General features: G+C 57.2%; 1 protein-coding gene across 29 annotated transcripts in view; it reads right to left on the bottom strand.

The window, feature by feature from the left end:
* The window catches only part of LOC138843201 (uncharacterized), a 205,904-nt gene that overhangs the window by 22,414 nt on the left and 159,753 nt on the right, over positions 1-23,737 (bottom strand). For 20 of the 29 annotated variants that reach the window (XR_016214354.1, XR_016214355.1, XR_016214353.1 and 17 more), the window contains 4 exons: positions 21,002-21,109; positions 4,313-5,547; positions 3,581-4,091; positions 2,928-3,144 (listed from right to left, as the gene is read on the bottom strand). The gene's annotated coding sequence lies outside the window, so the exon portion shown is untranslated. Of the gene's footprint in view, positions 1-142; positions 1,047-2,927; positions 3,145-3,580; positions 4,092-4,312; positions 5,548-6,796; positions 6,905-9,846; positions 10,265-10,520; positions 11,253-13,821; positions 13,915-17,579; positions 17,616-18,211; positions 19,015-21,001; positions 21,110-23,737 lie in introns of those variants that run through there. The other 9 variants (XR_016214365.1, XR_016214368.1, XR_016214367.1 and 6 more) reach the window with 8 other exon arrangements.

The following is a 23,737-nucleotide window of genomic DNA, read 5'->3' as shown; positions in this document are numbered from 1 at the left end:
CAGAGGGGCCCACATTGCCACTGCCCCTCCCCTGCAGACAGAGGTGCCACAGCTGAGTCCCCCGCAGGCTGAATCTCACAGTAACAACCCTTTCTCCCTCCCCTGCGCCGGCAGCACCTGTCCCATCTGACAGCCTTCTCACCTTGGTCCCAGGAGCCGCCATGGACACCTCCTGCCCCGCTCTGCTGAGGGACGCGGGAGCCACTGGGGACACTGAGGGCTTGGGGGACCGCAGTCAGGCCCACCCCTGGGAAATCCCCATCCAGGATGCGATTCTGGCCTCGGGATTCTGCTCCCTCTCCCGGGGCTCCCAGGAAGGGAGACGAGTGGTGCACAAATGAAAATGCAACAACAGAAATCAAATGAACAGAAATCAGAAACCAAAAATGAACAAACTCACTCTGCTCCTGTTAAAAACAGAAACATGAACTGTATCAACTACACCAGACCAACCACGGAGACTCCTCTAGTGGAATAAAATGTTAAATGAGAAAACACAAAATGAATATGAATGGTGGCAGGAAACAAAATAAAATAGAAAAAGTACAAAGTAATCAAAATGGAAAAAGAAAAAACAAATTTGACCAAACAGCAGCAGCAGGATCCGATTCTTCCTCCGGATTCCTCTCCCTCTCCAGGGCTCCCCCAGGAAGGGTCAGCAGGGCTGACGTCTGGGAGACCCCGAGCCAGCAGCTGACACAGATCAGCTCTCACGGCTTTGACTACTTGAGAACACACGAACATGAAACAAACAGAAATTAAATGAACAGAAATCAGAACACAAAATGGACAAAGTCAGCTCACATCACCAACAGAAAACAGGAACTAAATGAACTCAACTAGACTCAGAACTGAGACTAACCCTATTGAAACAGTTAAAAGTGAGAAAACAAAAATAAATGAATAATAAAGCATAAAGAAAAAATCCAAAGAACTTGAACTGTATAATGACCAAAGCAGACAGCCTCACAGTCTTATTTTAAAAAATGGGGGGGAATAAAAAAGAGAAAAAAACTCAAAATGAAAAACCGGAAACCCAAAAATGGGAGAAAATACAAAGAACAATCACAAACTAGAGGAAAGCCAATGGAAAAAATGAAGAAAAAATCCAAATAAGAAATGAAATATCCAAGGAAAATCAATAAGAAAGGGAAAAAGACTATAAATGCTGGAGGAAAAAAATAAACAAAATAGAAAAAAGAACAAAATAATCAAAATGGAAAAACAAAAAACAAATTTGACTAAAACAACAGCAGCAGGAAGAACAAAAACCAAACAAGGGAAACACAGGCAGCTGTTCCCAGCCCCGGGTCCCCGGGACAGCCCTTCCTGGGCTAATGACAGAACCCAGGCCCAGCCAAGGCTTTGTGCAGGCAGCGGGCATGACGTCACAATGGTGCCCTCTGATGTCAGAGCAGGAAACCACAGCCGGTGCTGCCCCACGCTGGTTTGCACAGGAACCTTTCCACTTAAAAAAAAAGAGAAATTCTTTCTTAGGTTGAAGAGTGTGATATTAATGTTTTCAAATTACACCCTACAGGATATTTCGAAGCCTTTTCATTTCTAGTCTTAGCATCTTTCATAATTTTGCCTTTTGCAGACTCAATGTATCGACTCCTTTCTCTTCACCCCCTGAATGATCGCCTCAACCCATGCTGCAGCGTCACTGGCATCGCGACGCTACATCAAATGTTCTGTCACTCAAGTCAGCGGTGCTGTGACGGAGCTGTAAAGCCACGGCTCACGGGGCCTGCGTCCCAAGTGAGTGTCTTGTTATGTCCCAGCTGCTCCACTTTTGGTTTTAAAGGGATTTCTTTATTTATTCGAAGGCAAATAGATGGAGAAGGACAGAGAGAGGGAGACAGAGAAGGTCCCCGTGTTAGCACCACAAACTCTGTGCACAGCAGGAGCCCCAGCAAATGTGACTGACCTGGGCCACCCCACAGGCTACCAGTGTGCAACCTGGTGGGGAAACCTTTCCTACAGACACTGCAGGGGGGGCTCCTGCAGGTCCTGGTGTCCCGGATCTCGGGGGAGACCCCAGCACAGCCTCTGTCTGCCCTGAGGACTCCCCTATGGGCTCATCCACTGCTGGGAGCTTCGCAGCCATAACCTCACTCCCTCTCTGCTGCCCGTGGCCCTGGCCCCTCCTGCCAGAACTGGGCGAAGGAGTCACAGCACCCGGGCCACCAGTGCAGCTCAGAGCTCAGGCCTTCCCTTGGGCTGCGCATGGACCTCGAGGCCCCGGCAGCACCCATTCTCCTGAGATCCCCGCAGTCCACGTGGGTGTCAGAGGGGACTGGGCTTGACAAAGGAGAAACAAAACTGGGGCCTAATCAGGGGTCCTGCTGCCCCTGCCCCAAGAGGACGCCCACAGCCCCAGTCTGCTCTTCCCTGTGCCCAAAACCACACCCCACATAACCCGCACACTACCCAGGGCCCAGGTTCAACATTTCCTGGGACCTCTGTGAGTCAATAGGAAACATTCCTGATATTTAACACCTGGATCCTCAAGGGGAGATGCCCAGGACTCTGTGGCTTCCAGCCAGCAGGTGGTTCTAATCCCGGAGGGGTGTGGGAGGAGCCACCGGCTGCCACAGCCCCTTCAGTGTGCAGCTGGTCAGAGCACGCCTGTGTCAGGGGCAGCCCCCAGAGCCCCACCACCCAGCCACGTGGGCCCTCTTGGTTCTCACAGTCCACAGCAGGGATCCGCAGAGGCTCTGAGGACGCCTGACAGTGGTCCTTGTCCCCTGCCCCACATGGAAGCCTCCAGAACCCAGAAACCCCAGACCCCACCTCTCCCCCACCTCTGCATCCAGCAATGTCCCCAGAGGACTCAGAATCGTCATGCCACGGTTCCCGGGAGCCAAAGGGAGGGTGCAAAGGAGGGGTGCAGGGGAGGGGGTCTGTCAGAGGAAGGGGCTCACCTGTGATGGCGGCTGCCAAGTCCCAGGGGCAGCCGTCTGCCAAGTAGGAAACCAGGAGAGCTGGGAGCAGGTGCACACCGAGTCCCCAGGACCCAGGACCCAGCAGCCGCCGGGTTCTTCTCGGTCTCGGGCTGCAGCCGGGAGTCCCAGGTCACGGGTGTGAGTTGCAGAGTGGAAAAGCCACAGCACCGGGGGCTCTGAGCCCTGAGGGGGAGCACTGAGACGCGCAGTCTCCATGAGAGCCCTGAGCTGCCCCTGCCCTGTGGCCCTGTTCTCTCCGAGTTCTGGGTGGGCTGGGTGGTGCTGCCCACGGCGAGGGCACATCCCCACAGTGCTGGACACGCTCATCTGGGCTCCAAGAAATCACTGACACCCGGGGTCACTCAGTCTTTCCCATCTGGGGGCAGGAGAGGGGGGCTCAGCACCTGCAGGTGCTCTGAGGCTCCACCCCGGGCCCGGCTCCCCCTGCCTCCCCAGATCCAGTCATTGGTTGTTCGGAACAACCGTCCCAGTACACCGGCCAGGGTCAACCAGAGTCGCAGAACCGAGTTTCTAAAGCAAGGCTTTGTATTCCAATTTCAGAATTCAATTAAACATCACCCAGCCACCTCTTTCTACCTCTAGACAGAAGACAACGTCACGGGAAGCCTTACCAGATGTTAAATAAAATTCATGGGAAGCCACAGACTGGATAAGGGACATGCACTGGGCCCAAGTCGCAACTCAGATGGCTTCATCCAGGCACTGTGCTGTGGCTGAGGCACAAGGCCCTGTATCCTGCTCACTAATTAGGCTGTGAGCAATTAACTAGTTAAGAGGTGCCCGACTGCCAGGTGTGGGGACTGAACTGGAGCCCTGGTGCTGATCTCCCCACCTCACTTCCTGTTGTCCAGCAAAGCTGTGGCACCTGTCTTGGTGTGGAGTCCTCAGCACCTGCTCCAGTTCTGGGAGCTGCCTGACTCGTGACCATTTCTCTGTGATAATGCTGTCCTCACATGGACTCCATTCCATGCACCTGGCCTAAGGAGCTTCCTTCAGTCCCAGGAAAGAGTTGTCTCTGAACCTGAGCCCTGAGCCAGGTCCTGGCATCTGCTCCCGGATGCTGACGCCCAGGGCTCTGACCCCAGGGCTCCCAGGTCAGGGGAGGAACAGCGGCCACCTGGACTGCATAGCAACAGAGGACAAAGAAGGGGAGAGAGAGCCCCAAATCAGGGTTGAGGCCTCCAAAGGGAAGGGACAGAGAAGCAGAAAGAAGGGACAAGGACAAAGGAAAGGCCAGTGGGGTCACAGGAAGGAGCCAGCTCCCCCACAACCCAGGACCCACAGACGGCTGACAGCTCCCAGAACCCCACCAGACATCAAGGCCTCTAAGGACCCAGCCCTACCCAGCAGCCAGGGGAGTCTGATGCTGTTCCGGGGGCTTCCTTGGAGGCAGGTGCTCCTGTCACTCACACCCCCTTACAGAGCCAGAAACAGAGCCTCAGGGGGTGGGAAACCAAGGCAGTGGCAGCCCCGGGCACTGGAGCTGGGACTCAGCCGAGGCCCCGGGCGCGGCTCCAAGCTGCCTCCTCCAGGCTCCAGTGCTCCGCTCCCCGTGTGTGAGCACAGGTGCCCGAATGTGGGGAGCAACTGGGAGCAACTCGGACTAGACTAAGTTACTGGAATTAAGACTTATTCTATGCATCTGCTCTCCCACAATATGGCGCTGAGAAGGGAGTAACAACTTCTACACAGCTGCCTCCAGTTCAACCAATAAACTGTAGGACCTGCTCCTGATTGGAGGAGAGCAGCGTACTCAGCGTATGGGTAGCAGAGTTGGGATTGGTGGAAGAGGACTATAAAGGAGGAGAGAGAACATGCACCAGGAACATCTAAGAGAAACATCTATCTGAAGGAACACCTGTGCAGCCCCCGAAAGAGCCGGCCGGCGGTGTGTCGCTCCCCTGCGGAAGTGGGGAAAGTGGCAGGGGGCCCGCCCCTCCACAGAGGTGGAGGGACGGTAGCCAACCCGGGAAGAACCAGCAGCAAACCCGGGGAGGGCCGAGCAGACAAAAGAACAGCGCAGGGTCCTGTGTCATTACCCCACGAAGACGGGGAGCGACATACTGGTGCCGTGACTCGGATATGAAGCCTAGGCAGGGATTAGTGTCATTCCTCTACGAAGAGGGGGAGCGACACCCGAACCCACACTGAGTCCTTCATGTTTCTCCAGCCACTATTTATTGACCTAATGGATTTCTTTTAAACTTAAAAATCTGTTAACATGCAGGCACAGAGACAGTAGTGCAGGGAAATCCATGGGCACCAACAGAGGCAACGAGGTTCTTCCCAGGCAGCAGCTGCTCCCCGGGGACAGAGGAGCCACAGGGTCCTGTCCTTGGGGCAGCGAGGATGAGGGACATTCAACACCTGTTCGGGAAGGGCGAGGATTCTGAGCTGGGTGTCTCGGAGTCCATCTTCCAGTGGACGCTCGTGGTGACGTGGGGGCAGCCAGAGAAGCTACATGGTCCTGTCCTTGGGGCAGCGAGGATGAGTGACATTCAACACTGGAGAGCACAGATAGAAGGATTCTGAAGCTGGATGTCTTGGCATCCGTCTTCCCGTGGAAGTTCGAGGAGACCTGGGTCACCAGAGACATAGCTCTGCTGCAGCATCTGCCGTGTAGACCCTTTGGTCACCCCAGGGCCCTCTTGGATTTGAGAGGTCAGAGGGCAGGGGAAGGGACAAGCTGACAAGTGGAGAACACGGTCCTGTCATGCCATGGCCTGGTCCCTAGTTCCTGTCCCTGTGACACCCCAGGGAACTTTGAATGGTGACAAGGCCACAGACCAGCAGGGAGGTGACAGGTGCCTCGTCCAAGCCAGAGGAGATGCGCACCCTGGGGCTCGGGCCCCCGAGGACAGATCGGGGAAGCAGTGCTGGCAGCACAGAGCTTAGTGTTGCCAGCGCCCCTGCCAGGCCCCAGCACAGCCCTGGCTGCTGGCCTTGTCTACAGCTCACGGCAGGGACCTCCGAGCCCGGCAGCCACAGAGGGGTCCCCTTTCTCCCGTGCTCACCCCCCGTCGGGCACCGTGAAGGACCTTGTGTGCAAGACTCATGGGGCCACTGTGGCCCTCAGAGACATCCATCTCCCAGGGGGGCACGTTGAGGCTCCAAGGACTGAAGGGCCCGACTCGAAGGTCAGGGGCTCTCAGGAGGGTGGGACACAGACATCTGAGTCTCAGAGAGGAGCAGATGCCCTCCCCTCCGTCCGGGCCCATGGGGAATGGGCCAGGGGCCTCCAGCACAGCAGCCATGGCCTGCAGGAAGGACAGAAACGCCCAGGACACGTTCTCCCTGCACCTGGCAGCCCCACCTCCACCTGCCCAGCGTCTGCGCTCCCTTGTCCAGGTGGGAGCTGCTGCATCTCCCATGGAGACCCCAGGGCAGGCTGTCTGTCCTGAGGATGGGATGGTGGTGAGGATGCTCCTAGGCACTCGGCCACACTGCCTGGCGCAGGGCTGGGGCAGAGGGCAAGGTCGAGCAGTGCCGAGACCTCGGCTCCACGTCTCAGGAGAGGGACCCCCGGCTGCTGCAGCCATGGAGCCTGTCAGGAGCTGCCACGGCCTCTCCCCTCCTTAGACCCTGGTACAGAGCTGCACACAGCCAGCCCACGCGGTATGGCTCATGCTGCTGGAGCCTCCAGAACCTGCAGGGGTGAAGCCCACAGCCCCTCTGCACTCTCCCCTGACCAAGGAGGGCCATGGGCATCAGTGTGAGTCCCTCCCCCCTCCCCTATGTACCTGCTCCATTCCTGCACACAGATGCAAAGCCAATGGACACCCTGGCTGTCTGGGGTGACCCCGCCCCCCTGTGGGTGAGTCCCTCACCACCTAGAGGTCCTTCCACAGGAAGTCTTCTTGCTGGTGCAGATCAGGTTTCTGGCGCTTCTTTGGATCCTAAACCTTGTAGAGCCACCCGGACTGGGCAGTAGTTACCTGTGCACAGGACAGAGGGGCCCGCACTGCCACCACCCCTCCCCTGCAAACATGGGAGACCACAACTGAAAATCCCCGCAGGCTCCATCTCCCAGTAACAACCCTTCCACACCCCCTCCGGGGACACCACAGTCCCACCTGACAGCCTTCTCAGCTCGGGCCCCAGGAGCTGCCATGGACACCTCCTGCCCTGCTCTGCTCAGGGACGCGGAGCCACTGGGGACACAGAGGGCTTGGGGGACCGGCAATCAGTCCCTGCCCCAGGAAGTCCCCATCCAGGATGTGATTCTGGCCTCGGGATTCTTCGCCCTCTCCCGGGGCTCCCAGGAAGGGAGACGAGTGGTGCACAAATGAAAATGCAACAACAGAAATCAAATGAACAGAAATCAAAACACAAAAATGAACAAACTCACTCTGCTCCCGTTACCAACAGAAAACATAAACTGTATCCACTACACAACACCAACAATGGAGACTGTTCTATGGAAGAAAATGTTAAAATGAGAAAACACAAAATGAACATGAATGGTGGCAGGATACAAAGTAAAATAGAAAAAGGACAAAGTAATCAAAATGGAAAAAGAAAAAACAAATTTGACCAAACAGGAGCAGCAGGATGCGATTCTTCCTCCGGATTCCTCTCCCTCTCCAGGGCTCCCCCAGGAAGGGTCAGCAGGGCTGACGTCTGGGAGACCCCGAGCCAGCAGCTGACATAGATCAGCTCTCACGGCTCTGACTCCTTGAGCACAAAAGAAGATGAAACAAACAGAAATCAAATGAACAGAAATCAGAACACAAAATGGACAAAGTCAGCTCACATCACCAACAGAAAACAGGAACTAAATGAACTCAACTAGACTAACAACTGAGACTAACCCTATCGAAACAGTTAAAAGTGAGAAATCACAAATAAATGAATAATAAAGCACAAAGAAAAAAATACCAAAAACCTGAACTGTATAACAACCAAAGCAGACAGCCTCACAGTCTTATTGAAAGAAAAAAGGCAGGGGGAATTAAAAGAGAAAAAAACTCAAAGGAAAAAATGGAAACCCAACAAGGGGAGAAAACATAAAAAACAACCACAAACAAGAGGAAACCCAATAAAAAAGTGAAGAAAAAATCCAAATGGAAATGAAATATCCAAGGAAAATCAATAAGAAAGGGAAAAAGACTATAAATGCTGGGGGAAAATAACATCAACAAAATAAAAAAAAAATAATCAAAACAGAAAAAGGAAAAAACAAATTTGACCAAAACAACAGCAGCAGGAGGAAAAAAAACTAAACAAGGGAAACACAGGCAGCTGTTCCCAGCCCCAGGTCCCCGGGACAGCGCTCCCTGGGCAAATGACAGAACCCAGGCCCAGCCAAGGCTTTGTGCAGGCAGCGGGCATGACGTCACAATGGCGCCTTCTGATGTCAGAGCAGAAACCGCAGCCGGTGCTGCCCCACGCTGGTTTGCACAGGAACCTTTCCACTTTAAAAAAAAAAAAGAAATGAGCAATTCTTTCTTAGGTTGAAGAGTGTTATTTTAATTTTTTGAGAAATTAAACCCTGTAGGATATTACGAAACCTTTTCATTTCTTGGATGAGATCTTTCATAATTTTGCCTTTTGCAGACTGAATGTATTCACTCCTTTCTCTTCACCTCCTGAATCATTGCTCTCAAACCATGGTGCAGCGTCACTGACATCGCGAAACTACATGAAACGTACTGTCACTCAAGTCAGCAGTGCTGTAACGGAGCTGTAAAGCCACGGCTCAAGGGGCCTGCATCCCGAACGAGTGTCTGTTCATGTCCCAGCTGTTCCACTTTTTGTTTTAAAGGGATTTCTTTATTTATTCGAAGGCAGATGGAGAGGAGAGAGAGGGATACAGAGAAGGTCCCCGTGTTAACACCACAAACTCTGTGCACAGCAGGAGCCACAGCAAATGTGACTGACCTGGGCCACCCCACAGGCTACCAGTGTGCAACCTGGTGGGGAGTCCTTTTCCTACAGACACTGCAGGGGGGGCTCCTGCAGGACCTGGTGTCCCAGATCTCAGGGGAGACCCCAGCACAGCCCCTGTCAGCCCTGAGGACTCCCTATGGGATCATCCACTGCTGGGAGCTTCGCAGCCATAACCTCACTCCCTCTCTGCTGCCCGTGGCCCTGGCCCCTCCTGCCAGAACTGGGCCAGGGAGTCACAGCACCCGGGCCACCTGCACAGCCCAGAGCTCAGGCCTTCCCTTGGGCTGCGCATGGACCTCGAGGCCCCGGCAGCACCCGTTCTCCTGAGATCCCCGCAGTCCACGTGGGTGTAAGAGGGGACTAGGCTTGACCAAGGAGAAACAAAACTGGGGCCTAATCAGGGGTCCTGCTGCCCCTGCCCCAAGAGGACGCCCACAGCCCCAGTCTGCTCTTCCCTGTGCCCAAAACCACACCCCACATAACCCGCACACTACCCAGGGCCCAGGTTCAACATTTCCTGGGACCTCTGCGAGTCAGTGGAACACATTCCTGATATTTAACACCTGGATCCTCAAGGGGAGATGCCCAGGACTCTGTGGCTTCCAGCCAGCAGGTGGTTCTAATCCCGGAGGGGTGTGGGAGGAGCCACCGGCTGCCACAGCCCCTTCAGTGTGCAGCTGGTCAGAGCACGCCTGTGTCAGGGGCAGCCCCCAGAGCCCCACCACCCAGCCACGCGAGCCCTCTTGGTTTTCACAGTCCACAGCACGGATCCGCAGAGGCTCTGAGGACGCCTGACAGTGGTCCTTGTCCCCTGCCCCACATGGAAACCTCCAGAACCCAGAAACCCCAGACCCCACCACTCCCCCACCTCTGCATCCAGCAATGTCCCCAGAGGATTCAGAATCGTCATGCCACGGTTCCCGGGAGCCAAAGAGAGGGTGCAAAGGAGGGGTGCAGGGGAGGGGGTCTGTCAGAGGAAGGGGCTCACCTGTGATGGCGGCTACCAAGTCCCAGGGGCAGCCGTCTGCCAAGTACGAAACCAGGAGAGCTGGGAGCAGGTGCACACTGAGTCCCCAGGACCCAGGACCAGGACCCAGTACCAGGACCCAGCAGGTGCCGGATTCTTCTCGGTCTCGGGCTGCAGCCGGGAGTCCCAGGTCACAGGTGCGAGTTCGGGAGTGGAAAAGCCACAGCACCGGGGGCTCTGAGCCCTGAGGGGGAGCACTGAGACGCGCAGGCTCCATGAGAGCCCCAACCCCACGCTGCCCTGTGGCCCTGTTCTCTCCGAGTTCTGGGTGGGCTGGGTGGTGCTGCCCACGGCGAGGGCGGATCCCCACGGTGCTGGACACGCGCATCTGGACTCCACAGAAACTCACAGACACCCCGGGTCGCTCAGTCTTTCCCATCTGGGGGCAGGAGAGGGGGGCTCAGCACCTGCAGGCGCTCTGAGGCTCCACCCTGGGCCCAGCTCCCCCTGCCTCCCCAGATCCAGTCATTGGTTGTCCGGAACAACCGTCCCAGTACACCAGCCAGGGTCAACCAGAGTCGCAGAACCAAATTTCTAAAACAAGGCTTTGTATTCTGATTTCAGAATTCAATTAAACGTCACCCATCCACCTCTTCCTACCTCTAGACAGAAGACAACGTCACGGGAAGCCTTACCAGATGTTAAATAAAATTCATGGAAGGCAACGGACTGGATAAGGGACGTGCACTGAGCCCAAGTCGCAACTCAGATGGCTTCATCCAGGCACTGTGCTGTGGCTGAGGCACAAGGCCCTGTATCCAGCTCACTAATTAGGCTGTGCGCAATTAAGTAGTTAAGAGGTGCCTGATTGGCAGGTGTGGGACTGAACTGGAGCCCTGGTGCTGATCTCCCCACCTCACTTCCTGCTGTCCAGCAATGATGTTCCACCTGTCATGGAGTGGGGTCCTCAGCACCTGCTCCAGTTCTGGGAGCTGCCTGACTCGTGACCATTTCTCTGTGATAATGCTGTCCTCACATGGACTCCATTCCATGCACCTGGCCTAAGGAGCTTCCTTCAGTCCCAGGAAAGAGTTGTCTCTGAACCTGAGCCCTGAGCCAGGTCCTGGCATCTGCTCCTAGATGCTGACACCCAGGGTTCTGACCCCAGGGCTCCCAGGTCAGGGGAGGAACAGCGGCCACCCGGACTGGATAGGAACAGAGGACAAAGAAGGGAGAGAGAGAGCCCCAAATCAAGCTCGGGTGCTCCCAATGGGGAGGGACAGAGAGGCAAGGAGAAGGGGCAAGGACAAAGGAAAGGCCAGTGGGGGTCACAGGAAGGAGCCAGCTCCCCACAGCCCAGGACCCACAGACGCTGACAGCTCCCAGGACCCCACTGAGACTTCAAGGCCTCTAATGACCGAGCTCTACCCAGCAGCCAGGGGAGTCTGGTGCTGTTCCAGGTGCTTTCTTGGAGGCAGGTGCTCTTGTTACTCACACCCCCTTGACAGAGCCAGAAACAGAGCCCCAGGGGGTGGGAAACCAAGGCAGTGGCAGCCGGGGCACAGGAGCAGGGACTCAGCCCAGGCCCCAGGCACAACTCCAAGCTGCCTCCTCCAGGCTCCCAGCACACCGCTCCCCCTTGTGTGAGCACAGGTGCCCGAACCCACACTGAGTCCTTCATGTTTCTCCAGCCACTATTTATTGATGTAATTGATTTCTGTCTAACTCATAAATCTGTTCGTTGCAGGCACAGAGGCAGTAGTGCAGGGCAATGCATGGGCACCAACAGAGGCAACGAGGTTCTTCCCAGGCAGCAGCTGCTCCCCAGAGATGGAGCAGCCACGGGGTGCTGTCCTTGGGGCAGCAAGGACGAGGGACATTCAACACCTCTTCTGGAAGGGCGAGGATTCTGAGCTGGGCGTCTCGGAGTCCATCTTCCTGTGGATGATGGTGGTGACTGTGGGGAGCCAGAGAAGCCACGGGGTCCTGTGCTTGGGGCAGCGAGAAAGAAGGACACTCTACTCCTGGAGACCACAGGGGCAAGGATTTTGAAGCTGGAAGACTTGGAGTCTGTCTTCCCATGGAATGGGGAGACCGGGCTCACCAGAGACATAGCTCTGCTGTAGCATCTGCCGTGTAGACCCTTTGGTGACCCCAGGGCCCTCTTGGATTAGAGAGGTCAGAGGGCTGGGGCAGGGAGAAGCTGACAAGGGGAGAACACGGCCCTGTCATGCCATGGCCTGGTCCCTGGTTCCTGTCCCTGTGACACCTCAGGGCACTTTGAATGCTGACGAAACCCACAGACCAGCAGAGAGGTGACAGGTGCCTCATCCAAGCCAGAGGAGATGCCCTCCGTGAGGCTCAGACTCCGAGACAGACACGGGGAGGCAGTGCTGGCAGCACAGAGCTTAGTGTTGCCATTGCCCCTGCCAGGGCCCTGCACAGCCCCGGCTGCTGGCCTGGTCTACAGTTCATGGCAGGGACCTCCGAGCCCGGCAGCCACAGAGGGGTCCCCTCTCTCACGAGCTCACAGCCCGTCCAGCACCATGCAGGCCCTTGTGTGCAAGAATCATGGGGCCACTGTGGCCCTCAGAGACACCCATCTCCCAGGGGGGCACGTTGAGGCTCCAAGGACTGAAGGGCCCGACTCGAAGATCAGGGGCACTCAGGAGGGACGGACCCTGACGTCTGAGTCTCAGAGAGGAGCAGATGTGCTCCCTTCCGTCCGGGCCCATGGGGAATGGGCCAGGGGCCTCCGGCACAGGAGGTCCTGTGCCTGGGGCAGTGAGGACGAGGCACACTCCACACGGGTCTCCAAGGCAGCACCCACACGCCGTCCAGGAGACTGATTCTGGGAGCTGACGTCACCTGGTTCCTCTAGTGGGAGTCCCCAGAGGCCTCAGAGCACTGAGCCCCAGGGTGCTGGTCTCCCCACATCCTGGTCATGGATGCCTCGGGCCCAGGCGTGCCCTGCGCTGAGCAGTTTCCTGCACACACGTGCGGGTGCTGGCAGAGGCCGAGGCCGCCCCTCTGGAGATGAGGACCCTGGGGTGGGGGGCAGGGGTCAGCCAGGGCGGTGCTGTGTCTGCCCCCACCCTGGAGGAGCTGCAGCCTGCCAGGGCGGGACCACACGCCCACGGCCACAGCACACAGGACACACAGAAGACCTGTCCACCTCCCTCTCTCCACTGTCCGTGGCCCTGGCCCCTCCTGCCAGCCCTGGGCACAGGAGGCACAAGCACCAGGCCACCAGCTCAGCCCAGAGCGCACTCCTGGTCCTGCCCTCAGGGTGGCCCTGCACCTTGCAGACCCAGAAGGCACCCGTTCTCCTGAGACCTCCCCACGTCCACGTGTGGGTGTCAGAGGGGACTGGAATTTGATGAGGCAGAACCTAACTGGGGCCTAATCAGTGGTCCTGCTGCCCCTGCCCCAAGAGGACACCCTCAGCCCATGCCTGCTCCTAGCAATGCCCATGCTCACAACTCATGAAATACCCACATGACCCCAAGACTCAGACACAACCTTTCCTGGGACCCAGGTGACTCAATATAAAATATTCCTAATGCTTAACACCTGAATCTCCCCAGGGACATGCTCGGACTGCTCCTTCCACCCAGCAGCTGGTTCTAATCCCAGGGCGAGTGTGGAAGGAGCTGCCTGCTACCACACCTCTAAGTGTGCAGCTGGTCAGTGGATGCCTGTGCAGGGGTCAGCTCCCAGGTCTCCGTCCACCCAGCCACCTGGGCCCTCTTGGTTCTCACGGTCCAGAGCAGGGATCCACAGAGGCTCTGAGGACTCCTGACTGAGGTCCTTGCCCCCCACCCACCTGGGAGCTTCCAGAACCACAGAAACCCCAACCCCGTCTCTCCCCACTTCTCCACCCAGCAATGTTCCCCAGAGGATTCAGAATCTGGTCCAGCCAGGGTGTCCAAGTAGCCAAACACATGGCGCAAGAGGTGGTGCAGGGGAAGGGGTCTGTCACAGGGAGGGGCTCACCTGTAATGGGGGCTGCCAAGTCCCAGAGGCAGCTGTCTGCTAAGTAGGAAACCAGGAGAGCTGGGAGCGGGCACAGATCAAGTCCGCAGGACCCTGCACAAGGTGTCGCCGGGGTTCTTGGCTTCAGGCTGCAGTTGGGTGTCTCAGGTCACGGGTGCGAGTACCAGAGTGGAAAAGCCACAGCACCGGGGGCTCTGAGCCCTGAGGGGGGAGCACTGAGACGCGCAGGCTCCATGAGAGCCCCGAGCTCGCCCCTGCCCTGCGGCCCTGGTCTCTCCGAGTTCTGGGCGGGCTGGGTGGTGCTGCCCACGGCGAGGGTGGGTCCCTACTGTACTGGAGACACTCATCTGGGCTCCACAGAAACTCACAAACACCCTGGGTGCTCAGTCTTTCCCATCCAGGGGCAGGAGAGGGGGGCTCAGCACCTGCAGGTGCTCTGAGGCTCCACCCTGGGCCCGGCTCCCCCTGCCTGCCCAGATCCAGTCATTGGTGATGCCGGGAACAACCGTCCCAGGACAGTGGCCAGCGTCAACAAGGAGTCACAGAACCTAGATCCTAAAACACAGCTTTGTGTTTGCACGTTGATAATTCAATTAAACATCACTAGCCACCCCTTTCTACCTCCAGGAGGAAGAACAAGGACACCATGGGAAGCCTTCTCAGGTGCTAAAAAAAATCGCGGGAACGGAGTCCTCAGAACCTGCTCCTGATGCGTGAATCACTTCTGTATCATGATGCTCTTCTCAGATACACTCCACTCCATGTACTGGCCTAAGGACGTTCCTCTGTCACAGGTGGAGCTGTCTCCTCCACACTGAGCCCCTGGGCCCAGGGCTGGCAGCTGCTCCCGGGTGCTGACGCCCAGGCTCTGCCCCAGCTGCTCCCTGGGTGGGGCAGGAATCAGCAGCCACCTGGGCCTGGGAGGAACCGCTCACTGGGGAGGGGCCTGGCTCTTCATCTCGGCCTCAGTTTCCCTGTTTGTGAAGGAGGGGCCAATGCCCACAGCCCAGGTCTGCAGGGGTGGGGCTGGGGGCTGAGGCTGTGAATGCAAGCTGAGCCTGAGGCAGAGGCCCAGCTCCACAGGGAGCCAGTGGGGGAGGGGCGGCAGCCCCTGGACCTGGAGCCTGAGCCCCCCTCTCCCAAGGGAGGGAATTGCTCTGCCTCCCTGGTGTCAGGGAAGGGCACACAGGCAGACTGTCACGTGGGCGTCCAGATGCCAGAACTCGCTTTCCCTGCACACACAGGAGGAGGAGGGGCCTGCGGATGGATGTCCCCAGGGACAGCCCTGAACCACTGAAGATCAGGGACACTGGGCCCCTCCCCCACAACCCTGGGTCACTCTGCCTGGTGTCTGTGCCCGGATGGGGACAGAGGCTGTGACCTGAGCTAAGGAATAGAATGGGTGGGGCTCATCTTAAGCAGTGACCTTGTAGCCTTCAGTAGTTCCCTGCATAGCAGAGACCCCGTCTGTTCAGTGCTGTCCTGGGGTGCACTTTGGGCACCCTGCAGCACCCTATCTCCAGGCTCACCTGTGCCCCCACCCTGTGGGGTCTGGGGCTCTGGTTCCCCAGCAGCGCCCACGCAGCCAGGAGGGAGCAGCCCCGGCCACGCTAGCACTTCCTACTCAGGCTCACTGGGCCTGTGTCAGCCCCTCCCTCCACTCTCCCAGGGCTAGGTCTGCAGACGCCCTGGTGGGGGAGAGGAAAGCCAGGGAGAAAGAAAGGGATCCGAGTCCAGTGTCTCTGTCACTGCGCCATCTGCAGCCTCCCTGAGCCCAGCTCTCACACAGTGAGCTCGATAGAGACAGGTGTGCACCTAGAACCAGTGTGCGGGACGCCTCACAGGGTCACGTCCACAGTGCGTGAGTGATACCTCAAAGGAAGGCTCCATACAATAACACATATGAAAGAGAAGACAGGCAAGAAGGAAGTGCTTGGGGCTGGCACTGAGGCGTGGTGGGTAAAGCTACCACCTGCTGTGGCCAGATCCCATTTGGGTGCTGGTTTGAGTCCCGCCTGCTCCACTTTGGATCCAGCTCTCTGCTATGGCCTGGGAAAGCAGTAGAAGATGGCCCAAGTTCTGCACCCACCTGGGAGATTCAGAAGAAGCTCCTGGCTCCCTGTCTCAGATCACCACAGCTCTAGCCATTGCTTTCAATTGGTGAGGGAACCAGTGGATATAAGGGTGATTGAGAGAAAGACAGTATAACTCTGACTTTGAAATTAATAAATAAATCTTTAAAAAATGTATTTAAAAAAGTGTTTGCAATCACAAAGAATTGGTGTTGGTGACACATGAGGACCCGCCTGTCGTGACAGGACCTCAGAATCCACAGCTGCCGACACAGCCACAGGCAGAGAACGTGATGCGACATCCTGCAGGACACCCACACCCTGGCCACACGGACGCTCCACGTTACAGGGAAGAAGGGGCCCATGATGCGACCCCAGCACCAACACCGCAGCATCTGCAGGGACAGCACTCATCCTGCCCACTGGCCTGTGCAGTGAGAGCCCTCCAGTGCCACCGCACAGGGGGCCGGGGCACGGCCTTCCTAACAAGCCAGGTACACGCGGCCTCTGCATGAACCCGCCCACTCCCAGCTGTGTCCACCAGAGACCCTCTCGGGGCTGCGTGTGCAGGGTGTGTGCACGCCTGCTCTGAGACCCCTGGGAGTTGTGAAAGCAGAGGCACCGTGCCGAATCCTGGTGTCCATTCTCAGACACCACCCTGTGGAGACAGGAAGGGGCGGTTCCCATGGGCACTGTGACAGCCGAGGGACCCAGGTCTAGAGTGGAGCAGCCTCCAGGATCAAGTGACTGCAGTGAGCCCGCCCAGGCTGCACCTGAGCCACATGTGCTCTGCTGGTTACCCACACCCACGCTGCCTCCTCACAGCCTGTGCCCACGTCACAGATGCCGGCCTCACAAAAGCTGCACGGCCAAGGAAACCTGGCACGAACAGGAGAACCAGGACTCCAAGCAGGGTGGCCTGGCCCTGACCTGGGTTCTTAACCACGGTCGTCCTCAGCTCCTGATTGGACACACGAATGCGCAGTAAGAGGTCTGGAAAGAGATTCCCCAGGGCGCTGGGTCAGGAGCATGCGCCCTGCGGCTTCCCCTCTGTGCAGTGTGCAGTCGTGGGACTGGGCTTTGGGAAGACAGAAACAAGTTCTGCGGGGTAAATCAGAGGTCCTGCCGCCCTGCCCCAGGAGGACCCCCACAGCCCCAGGCCTACTCCTAGCTGTGCCCAAACTCACACCCCCAAAATCCCCCACACCAAGGCAAGGCCGCGCTCAGCATTTCCTGGGACCCAGGTGACCACTACAAACTCTCCCTGATATGGAACACCTGCGTCTCCCCGGGGAGATGCCCGGGCCTCTGGGCTTCCAGCCTGCAGGTGGTTCTAATCCCGGGGCGAGACTGGGAAGAGCCGCCCGCTGCCACGGCCCCGTTGGTGTGCAGCTGCTCAGTGGACGCCTGTGCAAGGGGTGGCTCCGGGGTTCCCATCCACCCCGCCCCAGGCACCCTCTGGGTCTGCACGTCCCACTGTAGGGATCCCCAGGGCGCTCTGAGGACGCTAGACAGACAGCCTAGTCCTGGGCACCACCGGAAGCTTCCCGCACCACAGAACTCCCATGCCGGCCTCTCCCGCAGCAGTGCACCCAGCAAGGTCCCCAGAGGATTCAGAATCCATCCCACCACCCTCTGCAGGGACCCAGACCACAGCACAGAGAGCCATGCAGGGGAGGGGCTCACCTGGTGATGGCACTGTGTAGTCCCAGTGCGCTCTGTCTGCAAGGCGGTGAAACAGGGGCGCTGGGGGCCAGGCACAGACCCAGCCCGCAGGACCCCGCACCCCCTGGTGTCCTTCTCAGACTCAGGATGCACTGTGAGCCCAGGGTCCACGGGTTCGAGCTCCAGATCAGAAAGCCACAGGACCTGGGTTCTGACCCTGAGCTGGGAGAGCTAAGACCACAGGCGCAGAGAGAGCCCAGCTCGCCCTTCCTCTGCCGCCCTCCTGTCTCCGAGGTCCCCAGTGATGATGGTGCCGCCCACTCAGAGGTGGAGCCCGTGCCTGCTCAGACTCCCATCTAGGATCCACACACTCCTAAAGCCGCATCCAGTCGCCCGATCTTCCCGTCTGGGGGCAGCAGAAGGGAGGGCCCAGCACCTAGGACACCCAGAGGCTCCACCCTGCACCCAGCTCTCCAGCCTCCCCTATCTGGTTTCTGGAGACACCGGACCGGGGCAACAGCCAAGGTGAACAGAGTCTTGGAACTCAGATGCTAACAAGGCCCTTCGCTCGAACGTTTCTAACTTCATGAAACGTCACCTAGCCGACCTCTGCTTCACCTAGGGATGAAAACATGACATCAGGGAGGCCTTACCAGGTGTTAAAGAAAATTCATGGGAATCATGGACTTGGACCAGGCACCAGCACTGGGCCCACACCCCCTACCCAAACAGATTCATCAGGGCCACGGGGCTGGGGCTGCGGCACAAGACCCAGAGGCAGTTCATTAATTAGGCTGTGAGCAATTAACTAGTTAAGAGGTGCCCGACTGGCAGGTGTGGGGACTGAACTGGAGCCCTGGTGCTGATCTCCCCACCTCACTTCCTGTTGTCCAGGAAAGCTGTCGCACCTGTCATGGAGAGGGGTCCTCAGCACCTGCTCCAGTTCTGGGAGCTGCCTGACTCGTGACCATTTCTCTGTGATAATGCTGTCCTCACATGGACTCCACTCCATGCACCTGGCCTAAGGAGCTTCCTTCAGTCCCGGGAAAGAGTAGTCTCTGAACCTGAGCCCTGAGCCAGCTCCTGGTATCTGCTCTTGGATGCTGACGCCCAGGACTCTGACCCCCAGGGCTCCCAGGTCAGGGGAGGAACAGAGGCCACCTGGACTGGATAGGAAGAGAGGACAAAGAAGGGGAGAGAGAGCCTCAAATCAGGTTCAGGGCCTCCAACAAGGAGGGGGGGGGACAGAGAGAAGGAGAAGGGGCAAGGACAAAGGAAAGGCCAGTGGGGGTCACAGGAAGGAGCCAGCTCCCCCACAGCCCAGGACCCACAGAGGCTGACAGCTCCCAGAACCCCGCCAGACATCAAGGCCTAAGGACCCAGCCCTACCAGCAGCCAGGGGAGTCTGGTGCTGTTCCGGGGGCTTCCTTGGAGGCAGGTGCTCCTGTCACTCACACCCCCTTGACAGAGCCAGAAACAGAGCCCCGGGGGTGGGAAACCAAGGCAGTGGCAGCCTTGGGCACTGGAGCCAGGACTCAGCCCAGGCCCCGGGCGCGGCTCCAAGCTGCCTCCTTCAGGCTCCTAGCGCTCCACTCCCCGGTGTGTGAGCACAGGTGCCCGAATCAACACTAAGTCCTTCATGTTTCTCCATCCACAAATTTATGACCTAATGGATTTCTCTTAAACTCCTATTTAAACAGTTAACATGCAGGCACAGAGGCAGTAGTGCAGGGCAATCCATGGGCACCAACAGAGGCAACGAGGTTCTTCCCAGGCAGCAGCTGCTCCCCGGGGACAGAGGAGCCACAGAGTCCTGTCCTTGGGGCAGCGAGGATGAGGGACATTCAACACCTGTTCAGGAAGGGCGAGGATTCTGAAAATGGGATTCTCAGGTCCATTTTCCAGTGGGCGATCGCGGTAACTTGGGGGCAGCAGAGAATCCACAGGGTCCTGTCCTTGGGGCAGCGAGGACAAGGGACATTCAACACCTCTTCTGGAAGAGCGATGATACTGAGCTGGGCGTCTCGGAGTCCAGCTTCCAGAGGACGATGGTGGTGACCTGTGGGCAGGGAGAGAAGGTGAGGGTCCTGTCCTTGGTGCAGCGAGAAAGAAGGACACTCTGCTCCTGCAGACCTCAGAGGCAAGGATTCTGAAGCTAGAAGTCTTGGAGTCCGTCTTCCCGTGGATTATGGGGAGACCTGGGTCACCAGAGACATAGCTCTGCTGCAGCATCTGCCGGGTAGACCCTTTGGTCGCCCCAGGGCCCTCTTGGATTTGAGAGGTCAGAGGGCTGGGGCAGGGACAAGCTAACAAGGGGAGAACACGGCCCTGTCATGCCATGGCCTGGTCCCTGGTTCCTGTCCTTGTGACACCCCAGGGCACTTTGACTAGTGACAAGGCCACAGACCAGCAGGAGGTGGCAGGTGTCTCATCAAAGCCAGAGGAGATGCCCACCCTGGGGCTCAGCCCCCCGAGGACAGACACGGGGAGGCAGTGCTGGCAGAACAGAGCTGTAGGGATGCCAGCGCCCCTGCCAGGGCCCAGCACAGCCCTGGCTGCTGGCCTGGTCTACAGCTCACGGCAGGGAACACCGAGCCAGGCAGACAGAGGGGTCCCCTCTCTCACGTGCTCACCGCCCGTCGCACACCTGCAGGGCCTTGTGTGCAAGACTCATGAGGCCACTGTGGCCCTCAGAGACACCCATCTCCCAGGGGGGCACGTTGAGGCTCCAAGGACTGAAGGGCCCCACTGGAAGGTCAGGGGCTCTCAGGAGGGACGTGACCCGGATGTCTGAGTCTCAGAGGAACAGATGCGCTCCCCTCACTCCCCGCCCTTGAGAAATGGGCCACGGGCCTCCGGCACAGGAGCCATGGCCTGCAGGAAGGACAGAAATGTCCAGGACACGGTCTCCCTGCACCTGGCAGCCCCACCTCCACCTGCCCAGCGTCTGCGCTCCCTTGTCCAGGTGGGAGCTGCTGCATCTCCCATGGAGACCCCGGGGCAGTCTGTCTGTCCTGAGGATGGGATGGTGGTGAGGATGCTCCTAGGCACTCGGCCACACTGCCTGGCCCAGGGCTGGGGCAGAGGGCAAGGACGAGCAGTGCTGAGACCTCGGCTCCACGTCTCAGGAGAGGGACCCCCGGCTGCTGCAGCCTGGGGCCTGTCAGGAGCTGCCGCGGCCTCCCCCCTCCTTAGACCCTGGTACAGAGCTGCACACAGCCAGTGCCCACGCGGGATGGCTCATGCTGCTGGAACCTCCAGAACCTGCAGGGGTGATCCCACAGCCCCTCTGCACTCTCCCCTGACCAAGGAGGGCCATGGGCATCAGTGTGAGTCCTTCCCCCTCCCCTATGCACCTGCTCCATTCCTGCACACAGATGCAAAGCCAATGGACACCCTGGCTGTCTGGGGTGACCCCGCCCCTCTGTGGGTGAGTCCCTTACCACCAAGAGGTCCTTCCACAGGAAGTCTTCTTGCTGGTACAGATCAGGTTTCTGGGGCTTCTTTGGATCCTAAACCTTGTAGAGCCACCTGGACTGGGCAGTAGTTACCTGTGCAGGGGAGAGAGGAGAACGCACTTCCACCACCCCTGCCCTGCAAACATGGGAGACCACAACTGAGAATCCCCCCAGGCTCCATCTCGCAGTAACAACCCTTCCACACACACCCCGGGGACACCACAGTCCCACCTGACAGCCTTCTCAGCTCGGGCCCCAGGAGCCGCCATGGACACCTCCTGCCCTGCTCTGCTCAGGGATGCGGGAGCCACTGGGGACACAGAGGGCTTGGGGGACTGGCAATCGGTCCCCACCCCAGGAAGTCCCCATCCAGGATGCGATTCTGGCCTCGGGATTCTTCTCCCTCTCCCGGGGCTCCCAGGGAGACGAGTGGTGCACAAATGAAAATGCAACAACAGAAATCAAATGAACAGAAATCAAAACACAAAAATGAACAAACTCACTCTGCTCCCATCACCAACAGAAAACATGAACTGTGTGTACTACACCAGACCAACAACGGAGACTGTTCTTTTGAAGAAAATGTTAAAATGAGAAAACACAAAATGAATATGAATGGTGGCAGGAAACAAAATAAAATAGAAAAAGGACAAAGTAATCAAAATGGAAAAAGAAAAAACAAATTTGACCAAATAGGAGCCGCAGGATCCGATTCTTCCTCCGGATTCCTCTCCCTCTCCAGGGCTCCCCCAGGAAGGGTCAGCAGGGCTGACGTCTGGGAGACCCCGAGCCAGCAGCTGACACAGATCAGCTCTCACGGCTCTGACTCCTTGAGCACAAACGAACATGAAACAAACAGAAATCAAATGAACAGAACTCAAACACAAAATGGACAACGTCAGCTCACATCACCAACAGAAAACAGGAACTAAATGAACTCAACTAGACTCACAACTGAGACCGACCCTATCGAAACAGTTAAAAGTGAGAAAACACAAAAAAGGAATAAATCATAAAGAAAAAAATTCATAAAACTTCACTGTAATAAAAATCCAAGCAGACTCACAGTCTTATTAAAAAAAGGGAATAAAAATGAGAAAAAAACTCAAAGTGAACAAAGGTAAACCAAATAATGGGAGAAAATATAAAGAACAACCACAAAAAGAGGAAAGCCAAGGAAAAAAGTGAAGAAAAAATCCAAATGGAAATGAAGTATCTAAGGAAAATCAATAAGAAAGGGAAAAAGAATACAAATACTGGAGGAAATCATAATAAATAAAATAGAAAAAAAGAACAAAATAATCAAAATGGAAAAAGAAAAAACAAATTGGACCAAAACAACAGCAGCTTGAAGAATAAAAACAAAACAAGAAAACAAACAGGTAGCTGTTCCCAGCCCCAGGTCCCCGGGACAGCGCTTCCTGGGCAAATGACAGAACCCAGGCCCAGTCAAGGCTTTGTACAGGCAGCGGGCATGACATCACAATGGTGCCTTCTGATGTCAGAGCAGGAAACCGCAGCAGGTGCTGCCCTCTGCTGGTTTACACAGGCGCCTTTCCACTTTAAAAAAAAGAGAAATTCTTCCTTAGGTTGAAGATAGAGATATTAGTGTTTTGAGAAATTAAACCCTGGAGGATATTTCGAAACCTTTTCATTTCTAGTCTTAGCATCTTCCATAATTTTGCCTTTTGCAGACTCAGTGTATCCACTCCTTTCTCTTCACCCCCTGAATGATCGCCTCAAACCATGGTGCAGCGTCACTGGCATCGCGACGCTACATCAAATGTTCTGTCACTCAAGTCAGCGGTGCTGTGACAGAGCTGTAAAGCCACAGCTCACGGGTCTGCGTCCCGTACGAGTGTCTGTTCAGGTCCCAGCTGCTCCAATTTTTTTTAAAGGGATTTATTTATTTATTCGAAGGCAGAGAGAGAACGACAGAGAGAGGGAGACAGAGAAGGTCCCCGTGTTAGCACCACAAACTCTGCACAGCAGGAGCCCCAGCAAACGTGACTGACCTGGGCCATCCCACAGGCTACCAGTGTGCAACCTGGTAGGGAGTCCTTTTCCTACAGAGGCTACAGGGGGGCCCCTGAATTTCCTGGTGCCACGGATCTCAGAAGCTCCCCCCAGCAGAGCCTCTGTCTGCCCTGAGGACTCCCCTATGGGCTCGTCCACTGCTGGGAGCTTCACAGCCATAACCTCACTCACTCTGGCCCCAGCCTTGGAGGCAGGATGACCACCACCATTTCCCAGCGTGGGGGGTGGGTCAGGTACATACGGGATCAATATGGGACACCCAGGAAGGCTGGAGTCCCAGCCTGGGGTGGAGCCCATAGGCCAGGAAAGGGAAGACGGGATGAGCGACCACTGGGGGTTCCCTGTGGGAGGGGCAGAGGACAGGACACAGGGAGTGTCAGGTGCTCCCGGCCTGGCTGCTCATGGGTCCTCCTGAGGACAAAGAAGTGGAGAGGGAGCCCCAAATTCAGCTCAGGGCCTCCCCCAGGGCAGGGACAGAGAGGCACAGAGAAGGGGCCCAGAAGGTCAGCTCAGCAGTGCCTGCTCCCTCCTGGGCCAGCACTCAGCACTGCCCAACAGCACCTCTCCAGGGCCCCAGCAGGGGGCACACACCCAGGCAGCCAGTTCACAGGGCAACCTGGGGCCTGGTGCCCTGCCTCCCTGAGCCTTGGGCCCTGCATTTGGCCTGCGCCTGCCCTTGGGCCT

Source organism: Oryctolagus cuniculus, chromosome 10 (assembly GCF_051225735.1).
Source record: "Oryctolagus cuniculus isolate XC-2025 breed Fujian yellow rabbit chromosome 10, ASM5122573v1, whole genome shotgun sequence".
NCBI lineage: Eukaryota > Metazoa > Chordata > Mammalia > Lagomorpha > Leporidae > Oryctolagus > Oryctolagus cuniculus.
This window is presented reverse-complemented; position numbering and strand designations above follow the sequence as displayed.